Source organism: Nylanderia fulva, unplaced genomic scaffold (genome assembly GCF_048542155.1).
Source record: "Nylanderia fulva isolate GAGA-0341 unplaced genomic scaffold, ASM4854215v1 Scaffold20, whole genome shotgun sequence".
Lineage (NCBI taxonomy): Eukaryota > Metazoa > Arthropoda > Insecta > Hymenoptera > Formicidae > Nylanderia > Nylanderia fulva.
The window spans coordinates 4,028,438-4,050,391 of record NW_028190264.1 but is presented as its reverse complement, the minus strand read 5'-3'; the positions used below and the strand labels follow the sequence as shown (position 1 = coordinate 4,050,391).

Below are 21,954 nucleotides of genomic sequence, written 5' to 3'. Positions count from 1 at the left end.
TGGAATGCCGGGAATGCAACTAACGACCCAAGCTGGTGCACTCCCTGGTCAAGTAATTACCTGCATTACGCCCCATGAAATGGTAGAGACTATGCTCGTTACTGATCCGAGAATCGCTAATAACTCGACTCGATTAGATTCCAAATGCGTCTGGGAAAAGGTGCGGGAGATATATTAAGTAATTCTCAATATACTTGAGATTAAAGCTTATCTCTCTTCGATAATTAACCGAACCGTTTCGAATTAACAGATATTGCTTAAGCCCCGCGCATGGATTAATTAACGGATTAATTAATTCAAAGATAATTTTTTAATCAACAATTTTCTTTTTAATTTCCAAGTTATCGATTTAAAAAATTCTTACCAAGATATGCGTGTAAATAGAAATATATTTCGCAAGTATTATTACTATATAAAATTATTATTCATTTCAAAGGTTTGTGTCACAATAATTTAATCTGTTTCTCTTCTTCCTAAAAAGTAATATTCTCTTTCGAGTCTATCTACGAATCTAAGTATGATTTCCTCAACTTGAAAAATTAATTTTTTCCACTTCTTAAAAAGGCAAATTTGAAATCGTTATTGACTGAATTATCACATCAACTTAATGGTGCAATATAATATTATTAACGATTATTAATGCTCCAGTCTTAAGTAGTCTTAAGTGTGTATATCCGTACAGTATTAATCCCGAATTTCCCCTTTCATCAATAAAACGAGTAATTTAATCTCTTGATACGCGCAGCTTCCATTACCGAGAGAAATTGGATTCGCGGGCGGATTCATTGGCTCGGCACGCGGATATCTTGTTCGCAGTCGGCGGTTTCTGGTCAGATTCTAGAATTGTTTATGCGTCTTTACGATCAAATACGTAAACCCCACGTAAACCGCTGCCAAAAGAGCATGGTTACTAGATGCGCGTGCGTGCGTTCTTTCGCATCGATACGCTTTTGCATTAGTAAGTATATTTATCGCACGAACGTATTCCCGAGAGAACCGACTTCGCTCGCGAGAGAACACGATGAAATTACGTAACATTCTTTATTTACGTATCTGCATTTTCAGGCAGTGCCACCTCTTTGTAATCAAACGAGTTCTTCGCACGTGCCACTGTTCGAAGCGACGTGGATCGCGAAGATTTAAAACTTAAAATAGAAAATAGACGATAAAATTATTATAAGAAATATATAAAGAACAAAGATATATATATATATATATATATATATAAAATAAGAATAGTGTTTAATACCTATATATTTTAGTAAAGATAATCTTTAATTGATAATATTAACGCTTTTCATATTTAAAATACATTTTGCGGTTGTATATCTGTCAATTATTAAATCTGATTTCGTGTATACAATTATTTCATTTGATTTTGTATATTGATTAATTATTTGAATTAATTTCAAATATCTGTTAATTATTTACATTCGCGTATTATTCATTTCTACTGAATTCATCATTACATTATTTATTATGAAATTTGAAAAGCAGACGGTTGTTGCATATATAATTTTGAAATAAATACAGAACAATAAGGCAATAAATTTTTGAATTATAAATAGATAAAATATTTTCATCTTTTAGTGTCGTTTAATATATTATTGGTCGAAAATATCTTTCTTGAATATATATACTGATAATCAAAAAAGTTTTCGTAGGACTAAAAGTGGAATAAACAAATAAATTTCAGTCGCCACAATCAGTTCTTATGAATATCTATTATTAGAAAAAAATAAGCGAAAGATTATTCGAATTTCGAAGCGCTTGTTTATGCGATAGACCTATCCTCGCTGCATATTTAAGTCTTCACATATGTATACGTATACAGAGAAATAGAATTAAATTAAATGGTAAACAATCACTCTTTTTCTTCGTCGTTATAAGGGAAAAAATGTACCTACTAGTATAAAAGATTCAAAAAGAAATCAAACAAATATGTGATCTAAAAACACACCTGAAAAGTTATCAAAAAATGCTTGAACACACTTCACGCCTAATATTTTATTTATAATACAGCATATTTTTTCTGAATAAATAAAAATCTTCACAACAATTTTTATATTCAAATTCAGCGTAAAACATGCGATTCGACTCATATCGTTTACCTAAAAATTCCAATTTACGCGAAATGCACTACATCGACACGGTCAAATAATTGCAATTTAATGCGAAAGCAATTAAATTACCGCCGATGAAAAAACTCCCTGTAGAATACCGTTTTAAAAATCCTGACCACGAAAAATATGAACTGGAAATCTCACGATGACAGCGACCGAAAATCGCATATAGCAGAGAGCAAGAGAGAGAGAGAGAGAGAGACGACGAGCCATCTTACCTCGTAAATATCGATCCCGCGTCGGCCTCTCGCGGGGGAGGGAGAGGAGGCGAATGGGACGGGGTGGCGGCACGAGTTGGCAGGGGTTGCAGGACGGTCGAGCACGGACGGGCAACGCAGGTATGATGAAGCCGAACGGCGAACGTGGTCCACAGCGCAGTAGTAGAGGGCTTGCACTCGTCGGGCCTCGCGCGCGAAGTAGAAACAGACGGGGCCGCGGACGTTTGACAGCTGACGCGAGAAAGGGATGGAGAGTGCGCGCGATAGGGAAACCGCGAAATTTTTTTTCTCGTGCGAATGTTCTCTTCCCGAATATTGAATTCGTATGATTTCACTGATTCGATCACACCCACATACACGTATACACACATGCACTAATGCAATCTAATAACGTTACGCGAGTCTTGTATCGTATATCGGGCATCAATCACTGCCACTTTAATTTATACACTGTGCACATTCCGTACTTTAACTCGATTATTCGGCGGATATCAAAGAATCGAGACGCGACGTGAATTAATTCGAGTTTGACGCGCAGCGAACTCGACTCGAGATAATCTCGAAAGTGTCATGGAATTTATGTGTATATCTCCTTGCTAACCCAGTGACCTTGTCGCGTAAGATATATATATATATATATTCCGCGAGGAGACTAAGGATTCTCTCCAAGGATTCTAAAGATTGTCAAACACCGTGCGCGCGAATTCTCGCGTAAATAATGCACCGCGCGCACTTCCCTCTCGTGGAAAACTGAAGTTCGCGCCGACTTATACTTGGCGAGGAAGTTGGTCGCGTTGAGGAAGCGCGCGAAAAACTCGGTCGTTCCGGCGAGATGCATACCACGTGGTCCGACAGGTTCACCGCTCACTTCACTGCCTGTTTTATGTTTCACGCTCCCGTCGTTTTTCCGGAAAACCCCGGGGATTTCAGGACGGACACGTGTATCCGGCGTTCGCGAGAGACGGTATATACGAAAGGACGAGCGTGTGAACTGGCGCGAGATGAAACCCGACTCTCTTGCGCGTCGGAGGGAGGACGACGCGACGTCGGCGAACGGTGGTGCGAGACTGAACGGATCGGGAAAATCGGAGCGCTAGAGGTAAAAGGTTGACGCGTGCGCGAACGCGGCCGGCTTCTTTCTCTCCCTGCCACTCCTACGTGGGCGACGGCTCCGACGCAACTCCGATCACACCCCACTACTATCACTACCACCACCGCTGCCTGCTATCACTACCCCAGCAGCAGCATCCGTCCGACTCTCCTTGTCTCTTCTCGCCACGAGAAAACTAACCTCGGAAACAAGCCGCGATAATTCCGTTTTCCGCGATTTCCACTTCCGCCCTGACTTTTAGACCCGAATTTCATTATTTGGCTTACGTTTGCTCTCGACAATTGCTATAAGCTATTTTATAACATCAGTATCAGGGCGTCCAGCAGATTCAACGACAAAAATTCTTTTCTGGCTTTTTTAGATTTTCCAAGACCAGAAATTCATTTTTTCCCTGACTTATTTTTTCCAAATATTTAATTTGCATATATCTAGATGATAAATCAATTAAATGTTAAATCATGAAATCCTTGAAAAACTTCGGAAGTTAAAGAAACAAAAATTTATTGTCATTATAAACTCTATTTAAATAATTTAAATATTAGAAAATACTATTTTTATTCGGATCAGCTGATATACTAGTATATCATACCAGATAACACATTCCGTTATTATCCAAAATTATCGCAAAAATGTTCTATTTATGTCTGCATTTATCAACCTTTTTCGTTTTATGTAACAAGTAAATTTCTTCGTTGTGAGTTGTCGCCCCTTTGTGTATCTTTATTTTTTATAACAAACAACGTACATATTATCCTAGGTACTGTGTATACATTTTCGATAACGAATGAGTACTCGATATTCCTGTTGTTCGTCGTCGTAGTCGATGGAGCACGAATGGAAAATGACAATAGAATGCGGCCGCGTCAGATCACTAAAAATAAACATGCGTTGCGTTATCACATCGCATCGTCGTCCGATACGCAATTCCAGATTTTCGACGGTCGCATTCCTGCCGAATTACAGCTTGATATAAAAATATCACAAGGGACACCGCGACACAACGCAATACACATCGGCACTATTTATTTATCTCGTTGACGTACGTTCTACACAGATCTCGCGATCGAGACTCTAAATATTTTAGATAAATATTTACGCATGCCTCTGCAAAGAATAAAAATCAACTTTCGAATCTTTCGACACGGCCTTATCGAATTTATCGGAAAAGTTTGCGGGGAAATTGCGCGCACAGCTTCTCCTCGCATCGCGGGGCACGTGTTTTGCGTCGTAATATAAGGTGGTTCTGAAGTACCGATATATTTTTATGATAGGTTCCTCGGCAAACCAATTTTTCGAGAAATATTTCATTATATTGTATTAATAATTCCGGAATTTTGACACTTAATTTATGACACTGATTCAATTAGAAATTGACTCGCTTTAAACCGGTCTTGGATAGTTCTGGATGGTTCTCGAGAAACATGTGAGAGAGAAGTTTAACTGTCAAATTATATATATGCTAACAGACAAGAAAAGAACCTAATATATGCCAGAAAGAATTTTTTATCAAATATTTATGTAAAGCGATGTCTCTATATTACGCAAACATTCCATATGTGGTTCTGAAATACCGATATATTTTTATGATAGGTTCCTCGGCGAACCAATTTTTCGAGAAATATTTCATTATATTGTATTAATAATTCCGGAATTTTGACACTTAATTTATGACACTGATTCAATTAGAAATTGACTCGCTTTAAACCGGTCTTGGATAGTTGATGTTCTCGAGAAACATGTGAGAGAGAAGTTTAACTGTCAAATTATATATATGCTAACAGACAAGAAAAGAACCTAATATATGCCAGAAAGAATTTTTTATCAAATATTTATGTAAAGCGATGTCTCTATATTACGCAAACATTCCATATGTGGTTCTGAAATACCGATATATTTTTATGATAGGTTCCTCGGCGAACCAATTTTTCGAGAAATATTTCATTATATTGTATTAATAATTCCGGAATTTTGACACTTAATTTATGACACTGATTCAATTAGAAATTGACTCGCTTTAAACCGGTCTTGGATATGTTCTCGAGAAACATGTGAGAGAGAAGTTTAACTGTCAAATTATATATATGCTAACAGACAAGAAAAGAACCTAATATATGCCAGAAAGAATTTTTTATCAAATATTTATGTAAAGCGATGTCTCTATATTACGCAAACATTCCATATATACACGTATATATAAGAAAAAGAGAAACGTTTTATTTTTTTCCAGCACTTTTTAATAAATTTGTAAAACAAAACATCAAATATGAATCGTAATCTCCTTTCAAAAACCATATTCGAAAATATATATTTTCAAAATGATAAAATACTAAAATAAGATCAGATACATTAAAAATAACGCTTTCTCTAAATTTTTCTGAATTTTTGAAAAGTATGAAAAGAGAAGGCTTCATTTCTTTCTCTCATGCTTACATTATTCTATTTCCAATGCTTCAACTTAACGAATATTAGATATACGTATAAATATCATGTATATAATCTTTTTCTTCAATATCTAAAATATAAATAAAAACCAGCTAAGAGATTCAACTTTTTGAAAAATTAGTCGAGTAAAATTTGATTCTAAAATCTCAAAATAGAAATATTTTCCGACACCATGTACAGAGTATGTAGCAGGTTCCCGTGTATTACAAAGTTTTCGCACGATCACACATAGATATGACATACGCAAGACTTCAGATTCTCCGATTGCAACAAGATAAAAATAACGATTTGAATACGTTTCCCTTTCTCTCGGTTTTTTTCGTCAGATCGTTCCCTTTTCGTCGGCGTGTTGCAAGTCTGGCATTTGATTTTTCCACCCCTTTCACGCTCGGCAGTTCTCGCACGTGCAAATAAAACAGATGTATAATATTTGCAGCATACCGCGCCGCGCCGAGCCATGTGTTTGATTTACATCCGACAAACGTTTTTTTGTAGTAATTTTTATTTTGGTTTTATTAAAAAAAAATGTAATAAGTTTGTACATCAATATTATACATACATTTAATAATTATGCAGCACTTCGTTTCTCAAAAACTCTAGAAAACTCATCTCGTGAAAACATAATTAAAATGAGAGATGAAATAAGAGAATTGTGACGCAGTTTTGTTTGTCTCAATTGAGATATCTTTATAAAAAATATTTAATGAGAAAAATGTAAACAATCATGTCTTTTATTTCGACAATCCATAAGTTGCCGCAAGGCCACGAGACTTACACGTGCAATTCTCGCGTAAATTGGAGCATGTTCTACATCTGCACAATCGATTGCCGCAACTCGTTGCACGTGCGATTTGCACTTTACATCAAGCATGCCTGGCGGCAATATCCCTTGCGGCTTAAATGCACTGAGAGAATGCTCCTCCATTTAGACGAAATTTTCATTCCAGAATGTCAAAATTCAACTCCGAACTCTTTTGCGCGAACATACATTCGTAATACCAATCTTTTCTATAGTTATTTTTTAAATATACATATATATATATATATATATATATATATATATATTTCAGGCTTAAATTTGCATATAGAATATTTACAAATCATTGGACTGTAATTAAATATTTTGAGATCTTAAAAAAATGTGTGTGTATTTTGGGAGGGAGTCCAAATATATAATTGAATTTAAAGTTAAATATTCTTAATTATTATTTTTAGACAATGAGAAAAGAACTTCGCGTCATAGTTTTGGATCACGGCGAGATTAAAACGCTCACTCAATCTATCGATTTTCCGCTATCGCTTGTTAGTAATTTCTGCGCGACCGTATTTTCAGAAGGGGATTTTCAACGAAGCGGCAAATGAAGAAGAGATCGACGCGAACGACGAGCTTGTAAGACGACCGGTTTAGTCGAGAGGAAAAGGTACCAGTCGACCCAGAAAATCGACCCGCGGCTTTAACGGTGTATCCTCGCAATCAGTTTATTGAAATCTGTCGAAGTGATATGATACGTAGTCTTATTATACACACACACATGTTTGCGCGAACGCATATGATACGTGAAATCACGAACGACGATCGAGTCATTTGACTAACTACGCTTTAATTAGATCGAATCTGTGATTAAAAATATAAAATATTTTCAAAGATTATTTTAAGCTTCTTTTAAACGATATAATAAAAAAATATAAGAAAAGAATGTGCAGAAACCAAGACTCAATAAAAATTTAAAGTCACGTTTCTATCTTAGCAAAAAAGTGGCTTTATAAAAATATTTAAATATTTGAAAAATCCTTATCCTTTTAATCGCAATTTTTATTAATATATTTAAATTGCAGGAATTTTCTGGCAATATCGATAAAATCAATATTGATATACAGCAATTAAATTTTATAATATATTTCACTGATATTATATCAATATTTTTATAATCTGTTTAAACACGTTTTCGGAAAACTAGTTCCTGAAGCATAAATTTTACCTAACATATACACGTATAGGATAGCCGAGTTGCCGGTATGTTAATTTTGCTACTCTTAATCTTGGCGAGACACGAAATCCCCGGGCGGCGTAAATTAATTGAAGTTAATTAAGCATAGCAGAGAAACGTGATGCGTTTCGCAGAGATCATCTCAGAAAAGCCGTCGTTGTCGCCTTTGAACTTGCCGAGAGCACGCGCTTTTCCAGAAAAAATGTCAATTTACCGCGACAGATGAAGGCGGGGGAGAAAGAGAGAAGGATGAAATTAATCTCCAAGACATTTCGTCCCTCCTCTGCCTGTGTAGTTAATCTGTGCGTGTGCTGGCAGGCGAAACTTCCAGCAACGACGCGTTTGGAGATATCCCCGACGAATCAGAAACGCAATTTCGGTTATCGTTCTTCACGGAAATTCCTTCGCGTGCACGAACGGATGCGAACTTTATGAAATTTCCTCGGTGGAAAAGCGATGATGCTTACACAGAATTATAGCTGTCGGCTTGCTCGAGCAAGTATAAGAGTAAATAGGCGATCGATACCTCTTTACTCGAAAATATTGAAATTCGATGGAAAGAACATGTTATATATTATATATTGCACGTTATCTCGTTACAAGTAAAGATTTAAGAAATATCTTCTCATTAATATCTACTTTCTACTTTCGTTATTCAATTCTCCTAAATTTCTTGCAGAGAGAGAGAGAGAGAAGAGTTAAAGAACCCCATTAGAAACACATCTTTTCTAAAAATGTAACTCTTTTCTAGCTGAAATGTCAATTTGTGTTATTCTATGAGATTATTTAATCAGATATCGCCGACATAAATCGAATTTAAAATAATAACAAAATTTACTAAATATTGAGAATATATGGCAAAAGTTTATAATTTAGATTACTATTAACTTTTAACATTTTTTTTACTCAGTCTCTATGCTTTCTCTTTTTCCTTTTTTTTTTAATATATTTTTATTTTATTAAATATTCCCACTACTCTTAAATTATATCTTTAAGTTTTAATTTTCACATATTCTATATATTATATATTTTTACATGCTGTTCTATTTTTTATCTACTCTTTCTTTCTATCCATCTATCAATTTCAATACCTATATCAATCATATTAATAATTTATAATAAAAAATAAAAGTTGTAAAAAATGGAGAAATGTCAGTAACAAGAATTTTCAATGGTTGTCAAAGAATAGAAAAGGTAAATAGATTTGCGAAACTGGCGCAAAAAATGCAGCATATTTATGTGAGAGTATAAAATATAAAATCAATGATTCACAACGCTCGATTGTACTTGCCAACGCTTTTGACCTGCATTTTCTTCAATACTCGCACATGTATACCTATATTCACTGTCTCTGAGCTATGTCACAGATAAAGTTTATGAGGACTCGTTTATGAAACCATAGCGAATCTCCAGACATGAAGCTTTATCACTGTCCTCGCTTGTGTGAGCACTAAGAATTCTTACGCAAGCTTCGTTCAATATATGTATGAACATGAAACAATATGATTCGCTTACGCGTTTCTCGCTCGTTTTTTCGATCTGTTTCTTTTCTTTTCAGATTTTACGATTCGCGAAAATATATTTCCGAAAAATTCAGCGCAACATCCGACTCTTCAGCATTTCATCGCTATATATTATTCATCTTTACGGTGTAGCAAAAAAACTAAATTATTCCCACAGAAATACAATTTGAATAATTAATTTTTGTATTACATTTTGGAAAGAAAAATTTGTTATGTGATCTCATTAGAACAGTTCATTACATTTTTCTAAATCTTTTACTAAAATCTAATTTATTTATCACGCAAATTGCGTTTTAGATCTCCGCGAAGCCAATTGTCAAATTTTAAATTACAATTCGATAAAGTAAAATATCGTTTTACGTTTATCGTACTAGTGACATCCGTAAATATAGCGGCGGAAATGTCAACGCGAGAAATGAAAACGGGTCGTCAAGAGAGAGGACATTCCATCGGACGGCCACCTTCCTGCTCCTAAAATAACTCCTTTGAGCCTCGCTTTCACCCTTTCCAGCCCAAGTAGCTGTACCGCGTTACCGAGGGGATGGTAATAGTGATGCCCCAGTGATAGTGGCGATGGAGCGACCCGTGCACAATTACACGTAATTGAGTTAAATATTATGAATGCCCTCGAATGAGGTCGTGCCAGCAGAACAAAGCGATCGCTGAGTAAATTTCGAAAAAAAAGAAAAAAACTGTTATCTCGCTCTCTGATTATTTTAAGCAATCTGCAGAAAAAAAAGAGCAATTTTCTGGAGATAAGAAAGAAAGATAATCATGTTACAATCTCTTTATCGTAAGATGAAATTTTTCAAGTTAGACGATACTATAAAAAACAATGGCTACTATTACGTCATTTACGATGCGAGAAAGATACAGTTAGGTGCACATTATTTTCTTTTAAATATAAATAAAAATGATGGGAGAAATTTATCTCTCGAGATTTTTATTTTTACCACTTGAAATCTTTCCTTTTTTTATATCAAATCTTAGGGAATATTTTTGCAGAATCATCGCATCTCATAATACGACCGCAATATGCCGAATATTTATCATCATCCTAACACTCGGATCGAGATGCTACCACGGCATGTTTTCCCGGTGTATTCCGCGGTCATCGTCCGTCCGTGAAACAGGCCACTCGCTCGCTGGGAATCCCAGCTGCGCGAGGAACCAATTACACGTTGTACGGATAGGGCTCGTAGAATTTACGGGATTAACGTCGATTGGAAACTCTACCGCGCGATACATCACCTACGACTGTTTCGCATGCTTTGCCATAATGCTTCACGAATTTTTAATATACCTTTGATTCAGAAGCGATGTCAATAGCGGAATAAAGCATCTAAGTTAAAAGGAAGATAGTATTATCGTTAAATGTATAAATAATTTTCAGTATTATACTTTTCATTTATATCCTTGCACGCAACGCATGTTATTTTTACTTTATAATCAATAATTAATTGATGAAATTTATTTCATTCATTGGAAGTGAGTTTAATAATTTGTTATTTAAATTTATATTTATAAAAAAAATATTAAAATTTTATGCAAAAAAGTTTGATGAAATTTCACTGAGTTATATAATATTTTTTTACATAATAAAAGTAATTTAAATGTAATTCATAAAATATTAATAATGTATACTAACATTTATAAAATTCATGCTAATATGACAAATGAGATACCTATTGTAAAATAATTTCCTACAGGCTTGTCGACGTGAAGAAAATTTTTTGGAGGCGATAGCGACGTTCCGCGCTATTAACAGATTACATCTAATCGGAGGTTCCGTATCATTAGACAAGTGAATTAACGAGACACGCTCGGGCCTACGAGAAACGCCTACAAACCGTTCTCACGACTATGTTGGACCGCACGAGATTTCCTACTTTAACGAAAGGAAACGATCCTCTACTCCACCCACCTTGTTATTCCATGCTCGACCGATGTGTCTCACGGGTAAATATGGAATGAGATATAACGAGAGATTAGAATTCTGATTCTTAAAATTCTGCACCGAGAAAAGGAGATATCAACTTTAGAAAACTGCTCCAAGAGACGAAAGGTTCTTTTTCTTAGAAAAATTCGAATTTTTTCTGAAACTATCTATTGGATTTCTGTTAATAATAGGTACTAATATAAATAACCATGTTAAATAATAATAAATAATGTCCTTTAATTTAAAAAAAAAAAGATAAAATAACCATTACTCTACTCTTCAATAAAAAATATAAATTTCATATTTTTTATATAAAAACAATTATTAATTGTAATTTATGTATCAGTTTTACATTCTATAAATAAAAAAGCGATTAAAATTACAGAGAGAATAAATTTTCTTCATTTTATTCTTTTTTTCTGTGTTGTTTCTGTTTTTTATTTTGTCCGAATGTGTCAAATCGTAAAAACCACGACAGCTAGGAATATCTTCATCGATTGCCTATCGCATACAACATCTGCTTTAATTCTTTAAACGTAGCGCCGGCAACTCTTCGCGCTTCGCTGAGCGTGCGTCAGGGATGTGTGACGTCAAGTCGCGCACGTGTATGTGTATGTGTGCGTTTGTGTGTATGTGTGCGTTTGTGTGTATTTGTATGTGTTCGATGTAAAGTGAGTCGAGAGAGAGAAAAAGAGAGAGAGAGAGAGAGAAAGAGAGAATCGAAGCTGACCAGCGAGAAATGCCGTGGGCAGAACGGCGACACGGTTCGCACAACTGACGAGTGTGAGCATACAAACGAGATTACGAGGAATACAATAGACTCTTCGAGCGGCTAGAGAAATTCTTCTCGAGTGCATGGTTGTTTTTATGGAGGTTCCTTTGCAATAGAAGTGGCCATTTCGAAACCCTTCCAGAGTACCATTGAACTCTCTACCTCCGAAATCCGAAAATATAGCACAATACAAAAATTCCTTTATGTGAAATCCATACGTATGGAAAACTTACTGATATACATTTTTATTTTCTTGTCATATAACAATACCATTTTTTTGTTAGAAAAATGTTTTAACGAGATTTGATTACAGTGTTATTTAATAATAAAAAAGGTTTGATCGATCGCTAAGAATAGGATTTGTGTATAAGAATTTCAACTTTGATATTTAATGTAAGTATATCGAACTTCCTTTAAACCAACGTCTTTAGCAAATTGTCCCTCATCTGCCAAATTAGCAGATTAAACATACGTCACGGTGAAAATTATACTTGACAGTTATGACGTATATGTTACCTTCCTAAGTTTGCGACTGGAGTGAATGAAATATTTGAATATCTCGTAATTAGATTTTGAAATCCGTAGTAACAATCTGTGCCACGATATTAGAAATAAAATTAGTGTCATAAAGTCGGAGTCACAAAGTATAATTGTATTTAAAAAATTGTGTTGACATAAAATTGGTAAGAAATTTTGCAGTAATTTTTACGTAAAAAGTGCAGCAGATCAACTTATTTTCAGAGTGACAAAAAAATTGCGAATAACTTTTAACCAGTATAAATAAATTAAAATTAGCGGTTCGTTAAAAATTCTTCACTTTATAATATATTCACAACGTGATTAATAGCATCATTACTATAATTAATTTTAGTTCACATTTAATTTTAATTTAGTGATACGTTTAAAGCATTATTTCTCATTAACTTTTCATTTTTTAATAAACACACTTTTCTAATAGCATTCTTCTCAAAAATAATAACAGGATATTTAGCGTTAAAGACAAATTTGTCAAGAGTATCCTCTGTGGCATTTGTTACAACGAACAGGTAGTTTCGCAAGTAATCCGATCAACAGCGAAGCTGCGGCCGGATGAACGTGAGGTGTCCCAAATTAGCTCGATTTCGATTATACGAGAAGCGACTATTACGTTAATCGGTTTCTACCCGTTTTCCCAATCAAATACTCTCTGTGGGAAACATTAGGATTCACAGATCAAAGAATCAGGCCCTCATAGATTATCACATACACGTGCAGGAAGACTTATTAAAATTCTATGTACCTCTTTTCCTAAATACTGCAAATAGTATATAAATCATTTATAAATTCTATTTCTCCAACTTGACGACTACATTAAATTATAAATAAGATCTGTGTTATATATTATTTTTATCGGCTCTATTTTTTAAAGATTAAATTAAATTGACCTAAATTTTCCTGTCCATTATTATTAAATTCGATAAGGAATAGTTATTTAATTAAACGACGCTTCTATATAAGGTTGGAATAAAAACAGCAATCAATATCGAGTCATTCCTGAAAATTGCCTTGAAACCGCAGAAGATTAATACACATCCAATTTCTCTCGAATATGAAATTTCATTATCACGCTGTTATTACCAATTTCTGCGAGTCTCAGTTATTTCTCGATCATGGAGAGCGAATGTCGCGATTACACGGACTACCTGTCACTTATTATATGGCAATCAGTGATGGGTAAGATACATTTAAAATATATCGCGATACAGATATAGATACGTGTAAAAAATATATCTAAATTAAAAATATAGATATAGGTATTCAGATACTTTAAAAGTATCTCAGATATATATCAGATACTTTTAAATTATATTTTATCATAATTACTAATAATGATAAGATGCACAAAATGTACTGAATAATTCTTTTACTTTTATTAATATTTTTGTTTATATTACGACTTTATTCGTTAGTCTTAACACGTGAAAAATGCCTCAAAGATATCGTCACTCAAACTATTTCGCCATAGTACTAAAATTTGACCAATGCTTAATGATTACTCAACCGGTGTTGATGACGATATGTTGATACCTTGCAGCCTTGATCTTTTAAAAATTTAAAGAATTGGATTATTAAAAAAAATATGTGAAAATGTATCTGCAAATGTATCTGAAACATTTATTACATATTTATATATATACATTTTCACATATTTTTTTTTTGAATAGCCCAATTCTTTAAATTTTTAAATACAGACTCAGATACACAAAATGTATCTAGGATACATTAAAAATTCTTTAAAAATTTAAAGAATTGGACTATGTATCTAGATACATTTTGTGTATCTGAGATATATTCGAATTGCAGTATCTATATCTGTATCTAGATACAAAACATGGTATCTAGATACTACCCAACACTGATGGCAACTGACGTTCGGACACTGACAGACTGCTGTTTATTATCTGTCTGACATACTGCGGCTAACGATCTCCCTATCGCGTCGACACGCGTTTGACCGTGAGATGTAGCGGATGCCACCGCAGATTCCTTAACGCAGGGCTCTCTTCCTCCTTCCTTCCTGCTTACCCTGTCTGTTAGACTACCTTGGCATTCTCCCTCTTGATAGTCCTTGGGGAACTACAATTTGATCGGTCTACATCACGGTAAGCGAGTTCTCACTCGACAGAGAGGCCCGAAATTTAACGGAGCTACGCCCGGCGAAAACGATCGTGTCGGACATCGCTATTATAGATGATCCTTGGCATTAAACCCTTCAAGTTCCGTGATATCAATCGAGGAGATTGGATATCGCAGAGTCTCTCTATACGAAAGTGTTATTTTCGGAGAAATATAATGCGACAAAATTTCGTCGTTAATGTTATTAATTATGAGCCCACATTTATAATTTTATTATTATTGTTATTTTAATATAATAAATTAATATGGAATAGTTTGCTGCAATGTACGGCATGTAAATTGATTAATTTAGCAGAAACATACAACTTTTCGAGCTTATTACTTTTGTGCAACAAAATCCAATGAAGCGATTCAGAATCAAAGCTAAAAAGTAAATTCAAAATAATAATAATAATACAATAAAAGATAAAACTTTTTATTAAATTTGAAATATTGCAATCCATTTAGCGAGATACCATTTTGAAATGCAAAATATTTTTATATAATAAAAGAGCTCTTTTCATTTCTCTAATAGCGCATATATATTCAACATTTGGTTCTCAATGTTAATCAAATACCGAACAACTGAAAACTACTTTCAAATAGAAAATATCAATATTATGAGAGCATCTCTATGCCCGGACGTCTTGAATGAGGTGCAGAACCCAGACCAAAACAGACTAGAACCAAACTCAAGCGTAGGATCGAACGTTGAACGTTGACAATAAGAAGCTTATAGAGTTACACGGACAAAGCTCGGTCCTCTCGGTCGAGCTTTCCATTACATTTATCGAGTATAAACTGTGTTCATGTGTTTTTTCCCGATTTTTCCGAATAACTATTTCCTCGAAACCATACCGATACGTTTGGCTCATCTTTTTTTGATAAAAAAAAATAAAACTCGCATAGAATTATCACTTAAAAAAAATTAATCCTATGTAACATATACAAATTTGTATATTGCGAGAAAGCTAAAAAATGTAATAATAATTATAAACGTATATATTGTATTATTCGAATTATGTATAAAATAATTTAATTCAATTACGCTATTTTCTCTATAGCTGATTTCTCTGCCGAATGAGATAATACGTGAGACTAATAATGTATTATATTTGATACTCTCTTTATATATGGAGTAGATTTACCAATTAGGTATTGTTCATCGCTCACTATTACAGAACCTAGGATTCGCCCTAGGCAATTTGTATCGAGCTTCGGGCTCGTAAATGCTCACGTAATTACGCGTCCGTTCCCAACGTATGCTAGTCGTTATCGCATTAATAATAGTAACTAGTCATCGTTATTATGTTGGTCCGCGATCACGCGAGCGGCCCTCAAGGGTTCTGCCACCTCCTAAAATCATTTTCATCCATTTCCACCCCTAAAGGAAATTCATCCATTTTGACGGAAAACATTTATCACCTTGTAATTATTATCGCCACATATGCGTAAATCATATAAAACGTTGTTATAATAATATTTAATTGTATTAAGAATATCAATAAAAAAATAAAGTTGAATATAGAATAATTAAATATTTCATTTACTAATTTAAAATTCTATATCGCATTATAATCTCGTCCGTATACTTTTGAAAGAGACTATCTTTCCGCAGTTACGAGTTTCGCGCGAATTTGCCTGATTAGCGGCTTGTTCCGGTTGCGTTTTCTCAACAAGAATTATGTGACCCATCGCGAGACTTTATTATTAATTCACGTTCGTCTTGCGGTGCACCGCGATGACAATTAATTACAAACGAGTGCACACGAGAGGGTATCGTCAACCGAGTAGCTCTTCCGGGCTGCGTTTTGCGCTGACGAGGGGATGTTTATTAATTAATGAAGCGCGCGCGATGTGCATGACTTGAATCGCGAACGGCATCCTTCCGCTGGAAAGACGCGCGCCAAGGGGTTCGAACGTTGTTCGCGTTTTATGAAAGCTAGATGGAATACTAATGAAGAAAGAACTAAGTGAAATAATCTGAAATTAAATATAAGAATTAAGAAAAAGTTTTTTTTTAATATGTTAACAATTTTTAACGAACTGAATTTGAAGAACGTAAGTAATAAAATTTAAAAATTAAACATACACACACACTTCCAAAATTTTAACATAAACTTTAACTTTTGATACTACAAAACAGATATTTAATATTGAAATCTAAAAAGTTGCTTTTCTTCAGTGTAAAAAATAAATATGTTTCCCGGATAATATGTTCATTGTTAGACAGACATTGTAATACGTTGAATTTTTCCGGACGAGAATTTGATAAAAATATGATGCAGCTAAAGATGTTAATGATGCTCATACATACGCATTAGCGAGGACAAAAATCCGGCGGAACAAAAGCGGAAGAGAAGCATGCGCGGGGTCGAACGAGCATATATAGAGAAGGAAAAGCAGAAAAGAAAGAGGATTGCGCGACGAGAAGGTTGGGAAGGAGAGTGAACGAACAACGAGGGTGGTTGAAGAGGACGAGGACGAAGGGTAGGCAACAAGATCGATAAAGCAAGATGGCGACGCGCATTGCCGCAGAGTACCGCAGCCTGGTTTTCAACCGCCGGATCATCCTCGGCGTGTAGCTTTCACGTACAGACGCACACAAGTATCATTAAACGGATACAGCATCGTCGTAATCGCGATACCAGAACACTTCCTATCGTTGTGTATTCGCAATATCGCGTGAACCTTTGCTCGGCAAGTCCTCGGTTTCTGTCATGTGATCTACTAAATCATGAAACTCGTTTGACAGTGAAAAAAGACCATTATATGAGCCGACTTGACATATCAGTGATCGAAACATATTTATGGCCGGACATTGAATTTTTCGTTTCTCGTTTTACTTGATTCTTATCAGATACATATATAAATTGTTATACACAATTTTTGCTTTTATAAAAAAATATATTGTATAAGGAAATTTTGTGAATAATTCAAGAATTAATTTTTAATAAAATTGCAGCGTTTCATTATTTTTGGTCTGTTCCAATTAATTTTTGTTTTTTGCTTTTTGCCTTATTCTGATTATAAAAATTATAAATATTTTATCTATTTATTTCAAATTACATTTAAAATATTTAGTAAAAATTTCTCAAGTATTTTAGTGTTTAAATAAATATATTTTTTATCGTCTCTTTTCCAATATAATATAAAAATAAGCAATATATATATATGTGTATATATATATATATATATTGCTTATTTTTATATTATATTTGAAGAGAGACGATAAAAAATTTATTTATTTAAACACTCAAACTGTATATATATATAAACATATAACATTGTTTAATTGGATTATTTAACAGAACTATCAGCTATCATTTGTTTAATATATTAAATGACTATTATGATCCGCATAGAATATTTTAATAAACAGTCGATTCAATAAATTAATTAAAAAATTTCAATTTCAATAAACATTGAAATGTGCGCGTTGGTAGTAAAGCTTACGTTTTAATGTTGATAAAAAAATATTTTAATATCGCACCTTCTATAAAATAATAATTTTTTTGTATAAACATAAACTAACGTTCCACGCATCTGTACCTTAACAAATCAAATATTTCCAAATTAGATTTCTTAGCTGAATTCGATCTACTTCAGATTGGATAGCGAAGACTGATTGCAACAATTCCTACGAAATGCACTCTTGCATACTTTACAACAGTTCCCTTCAGGCTAAGCCCGATGAATCGCGATTGTACGCGATCGAGGCGAGACGAGACTCGCTAAGGGCGAAACATGGGGTGAAAGCCGCGCGCATACACGGGATATGTATGTTGCCACTCGCGGAAAATTGAAACGCTGATACGAGTCGCGCGAGATAATTCCGCTTCTCTTCTCCCATCTCGCTCTGTACCAGCCATCAACCACCGAATACATTCGCGAATGTATTCGCAGACACCTTCGATCCACACGCTCGACTGCTTCCGTGCTCGTGAGAAAAATTTCCGACATCTCGCCAGATGCGACTTCATGTTTTTGCTCCAAGCGAGAGAAAGAGAGAAAATAGAAATGATAGATAGTGAGATGAAATGCGGGGTTGTTGGATATTTAACTCTGTAGCAGTTATATATACTTCCGCGAAATACGAATGCATTACATATATTGTTGAGTGTTTTTGATCGATTGTGAAAATGATTAGAGACGCCATATCTAACAATGTAAAAATCGAACGTGTAACGAAATATGTATTTCCAATCAACAATGAGATTCAAAATATTTATTACTTTGATATTTTTACGGTAGTATTTAATTATTAACCGGTGTGTTTGGAAGAAAAAAAAGATAATCTGTGTAATTAACAAAACATGATTTTCTGACGTCCGTGAAACGCGATTGATTTATGTCCTATTTTGCAACGATAAATCGTGATAACGACTCGATTTAAAGATTGATTAGAATAACACCACATCGTTACAAGTGTCGATTCTCAATAAACGAATATCATCCAACGGGCATTTTTTTCACGCCATCCTCTCATCCTTAGTAATTTTTTTATTAATCACTTCTCCGCATTCATATTCACCCTCTTTGTATTACATTTTCAACAAATAATCCCGAAAGAAGACAACGACGAAATTCGTCTCTCTCGTTATCGATATCACCTTTGATTTCGACATATCGCAAACCAAGCGAGTTCCCTTCAGAAACATCCTTGAGAGATAGAGAGAGGAAGCCGATTCTCATCGATGTCGTGCGAGCAAAGTCATTACAAGACTCCGAAGTTCATGAGACTCCGAGTGAAGCAGCCCCAGAGGGTATTTACGGGTGATAGCTGTTCCAGAAGTGCTCGGTCCGTTTATAAAGTCCTATCAAATTCTCCGGAGAGAAAACCACTCGACCACATGTCAATCATACCGGAATCGCAAGAACGTATCTACAGTATTAGCACTGTACAACTTCCGCGACGAAATGCAAAGTATATATTGGATATTCATAATGCACTATATTGCTTTCTCGGGAAAACCAATATCGATTTTTTTTCCGCGAAAATTTAATTAAAACGTAAATTTCTCCCGCAATACTTTGGAAATTTCAACTTTAAATCTTTTGATATCTTAAAATGGAGTTTCTGATTTTTATTATATTCTTTCAGATTCCTTACGAGTCATCATTTATTTTGAGTAACAAGATTCATTTAACAAAAATCAGAGCTCATTTGATTAAAATAAAATTAAACGTTGAAATTAAAGTTCGAAAATAAAGCACTTTTTATATCTCTTTGCTATAAATATATAAAATATTCATTAACGATAGATCTTTGAATATTAATATGCGCGTCTCTTTAAATAAAAATGTTAACACATTGAAAAGCCAAAACTTTTTACTCATTTATATTTTTGTAATGAATAAAAAAATAACCGCAAAGTTATGAGAACTTACTAAAAGGATAATAAACGAAAAACAAGCTTCCCCCTACGCTTCTTGAAACTTTCCGAAACAACCGTGTTAGGGGTTGTGTCAGATTTACCCCTAGTAGTTACTTAATATAATACTCCCCAACTTTTCTCCACTGCAATTTCGTCATTTGTCTACGTTATCGTACTAGACTTCGTCTTTCTGCGAAATGGCTACGAGTCATCAATAATACGATACTGTGAGCAAATAAAATGTTCAGTATAAAAGGGAATAACATGTTGCAATGAAAGCAGATCAAACATTGGATCGCAAAGGAAAGCAAAGGGCGACCAAGCGAGGCGTGTTAGGATGGTGTAAACCGCAAGTAAACACGTTTCCTGGCATCATTCGGGCTGTTCAAAATATTCGATATATGTATATATATATACATATATACACTTACACATTTGCGCACCCATGTATTAATATATTTATAATATAATAATAAACTCATTATTATTTCAATAAATTTTCAGCTTAAAAATATACAATATTTTAATTATAATTAAACTGCTTGATTTCTGAAATTTAGTTATTGAGAAGCTTTTCCTTTTCAACCGCTTTATAACTAGAAACCTATCGATCCTTTTATAGACTTGAAATTTGATCCTAAGATGTAATTAAACATTCATGACAAAATGATACAAGATTTATTATTACGAAAACAGTTATTATTGCGGTGCATAAAATTGGTCCGATCAATGGTGAAATAGATCCGAGAATAGCCCGTACGATTGGCTGAACCGGCGAGCGAAAGAGACCGCTCATCCGAGCGGAAGCACCGGGGGTTTTTCGCGAGGTGGTGTGCTCCGGCGTTTCGAGCAACGCCAGTGACAATATGCAGAGCGCGAGGAGAAGCGTGTGGGTCGACACGCGAAGGTCGCGGAGCCCGAAAATCCATAACCATTCCCATTACGGGCACGGGTTTGCGCTTGCGCGAGAACTCTTCTTCTCGGCCCTGAAGAAACGCAGGCTAATGGCCCATCCGTGTCGCGCGCTGAATTTTTCAATAATTAGAAAAAGGCATGCCTCGACACGATTTTTAAGAAAGCGCAAAATTCGCTTTATTTAATAAATAAAGATCTTTTTTATGCTACTAATTGAAAATCAATGAAATAATTGGGGGATCTAAATTGAATATGAAATAATATTTCTCATCATTTAAAGAATTGGCACCAGAGCAATTTTCAGATAAAAATGTAAAACCAATAAAGATAATTATTGTATTATATATTATATTTTTTTAATTACCAGTCTTCAATAATAAATATACGATTATTGAAATTTTGGCAAAAAGCAAACGTTCTAATTATTATTAAAAAATGTATCACATTACAAATTAAATGTTGAAAATTCTGGTATCAATAAAATGCAATTATAAAAGTAAAATAAACATAATAGTTGTAATATACAATTATAATTATCTTTAATGATTCAAATAATTTCTCATTTCAAAATATTTCTCCACAGTTCTTAATACTTAATTAAAGAAAGATATTATTTAAATACTTACGTGATTTAGAATTAATTGAAATAATCCTGACATCACAATACTATGCATATATTTTTTTTTAATTATAATTTTTCACCTAATAATCAAATAATTATTAAATTAATAATCATTAATCATTTCTAATTATCCCGATTAATTCTGATATTTAATAACCAATGCACTTTTCAGTAATACAACAGTACAAAACACAAAGTTATAATAGAACTTCTTTTCGATATAAAGTAAGAGCGACAGAAAAATAAACGTCACTGTCGCTGATTCGAT

At 34.2% G+C, this 21,954-nt stretch overlaps 1 protein-coding gene across 5 annotated transcripts in view; it reads right to left on the bottom strand.

The window, feature by feature from the left end:
* The window catches only part of bsk (mitogen-activated protein kinase dJNK), a 148,954-nt gene that overhangs the window by 109,316 nt on the left and 17,684 nt on the right, over positions 1-21,954 (bottom strand). For 2 of the 5 annotated variants that reach the window (XM_085482296.1, XM_029299870.2), the window contains exon 1: positions 2,342-3,425. The exons of the other annotated variants lie outside the window; for them this stretch is intronic. The gene's annotated coding sequence lies outside the window, so the exon portion shown is untranslated. Of the gene's footprint in view, positions 1-2,341; positions 3,426-21,954 lie in introns of those variants that run through there. 5 annotated transcript variants of the gene reach the window in all.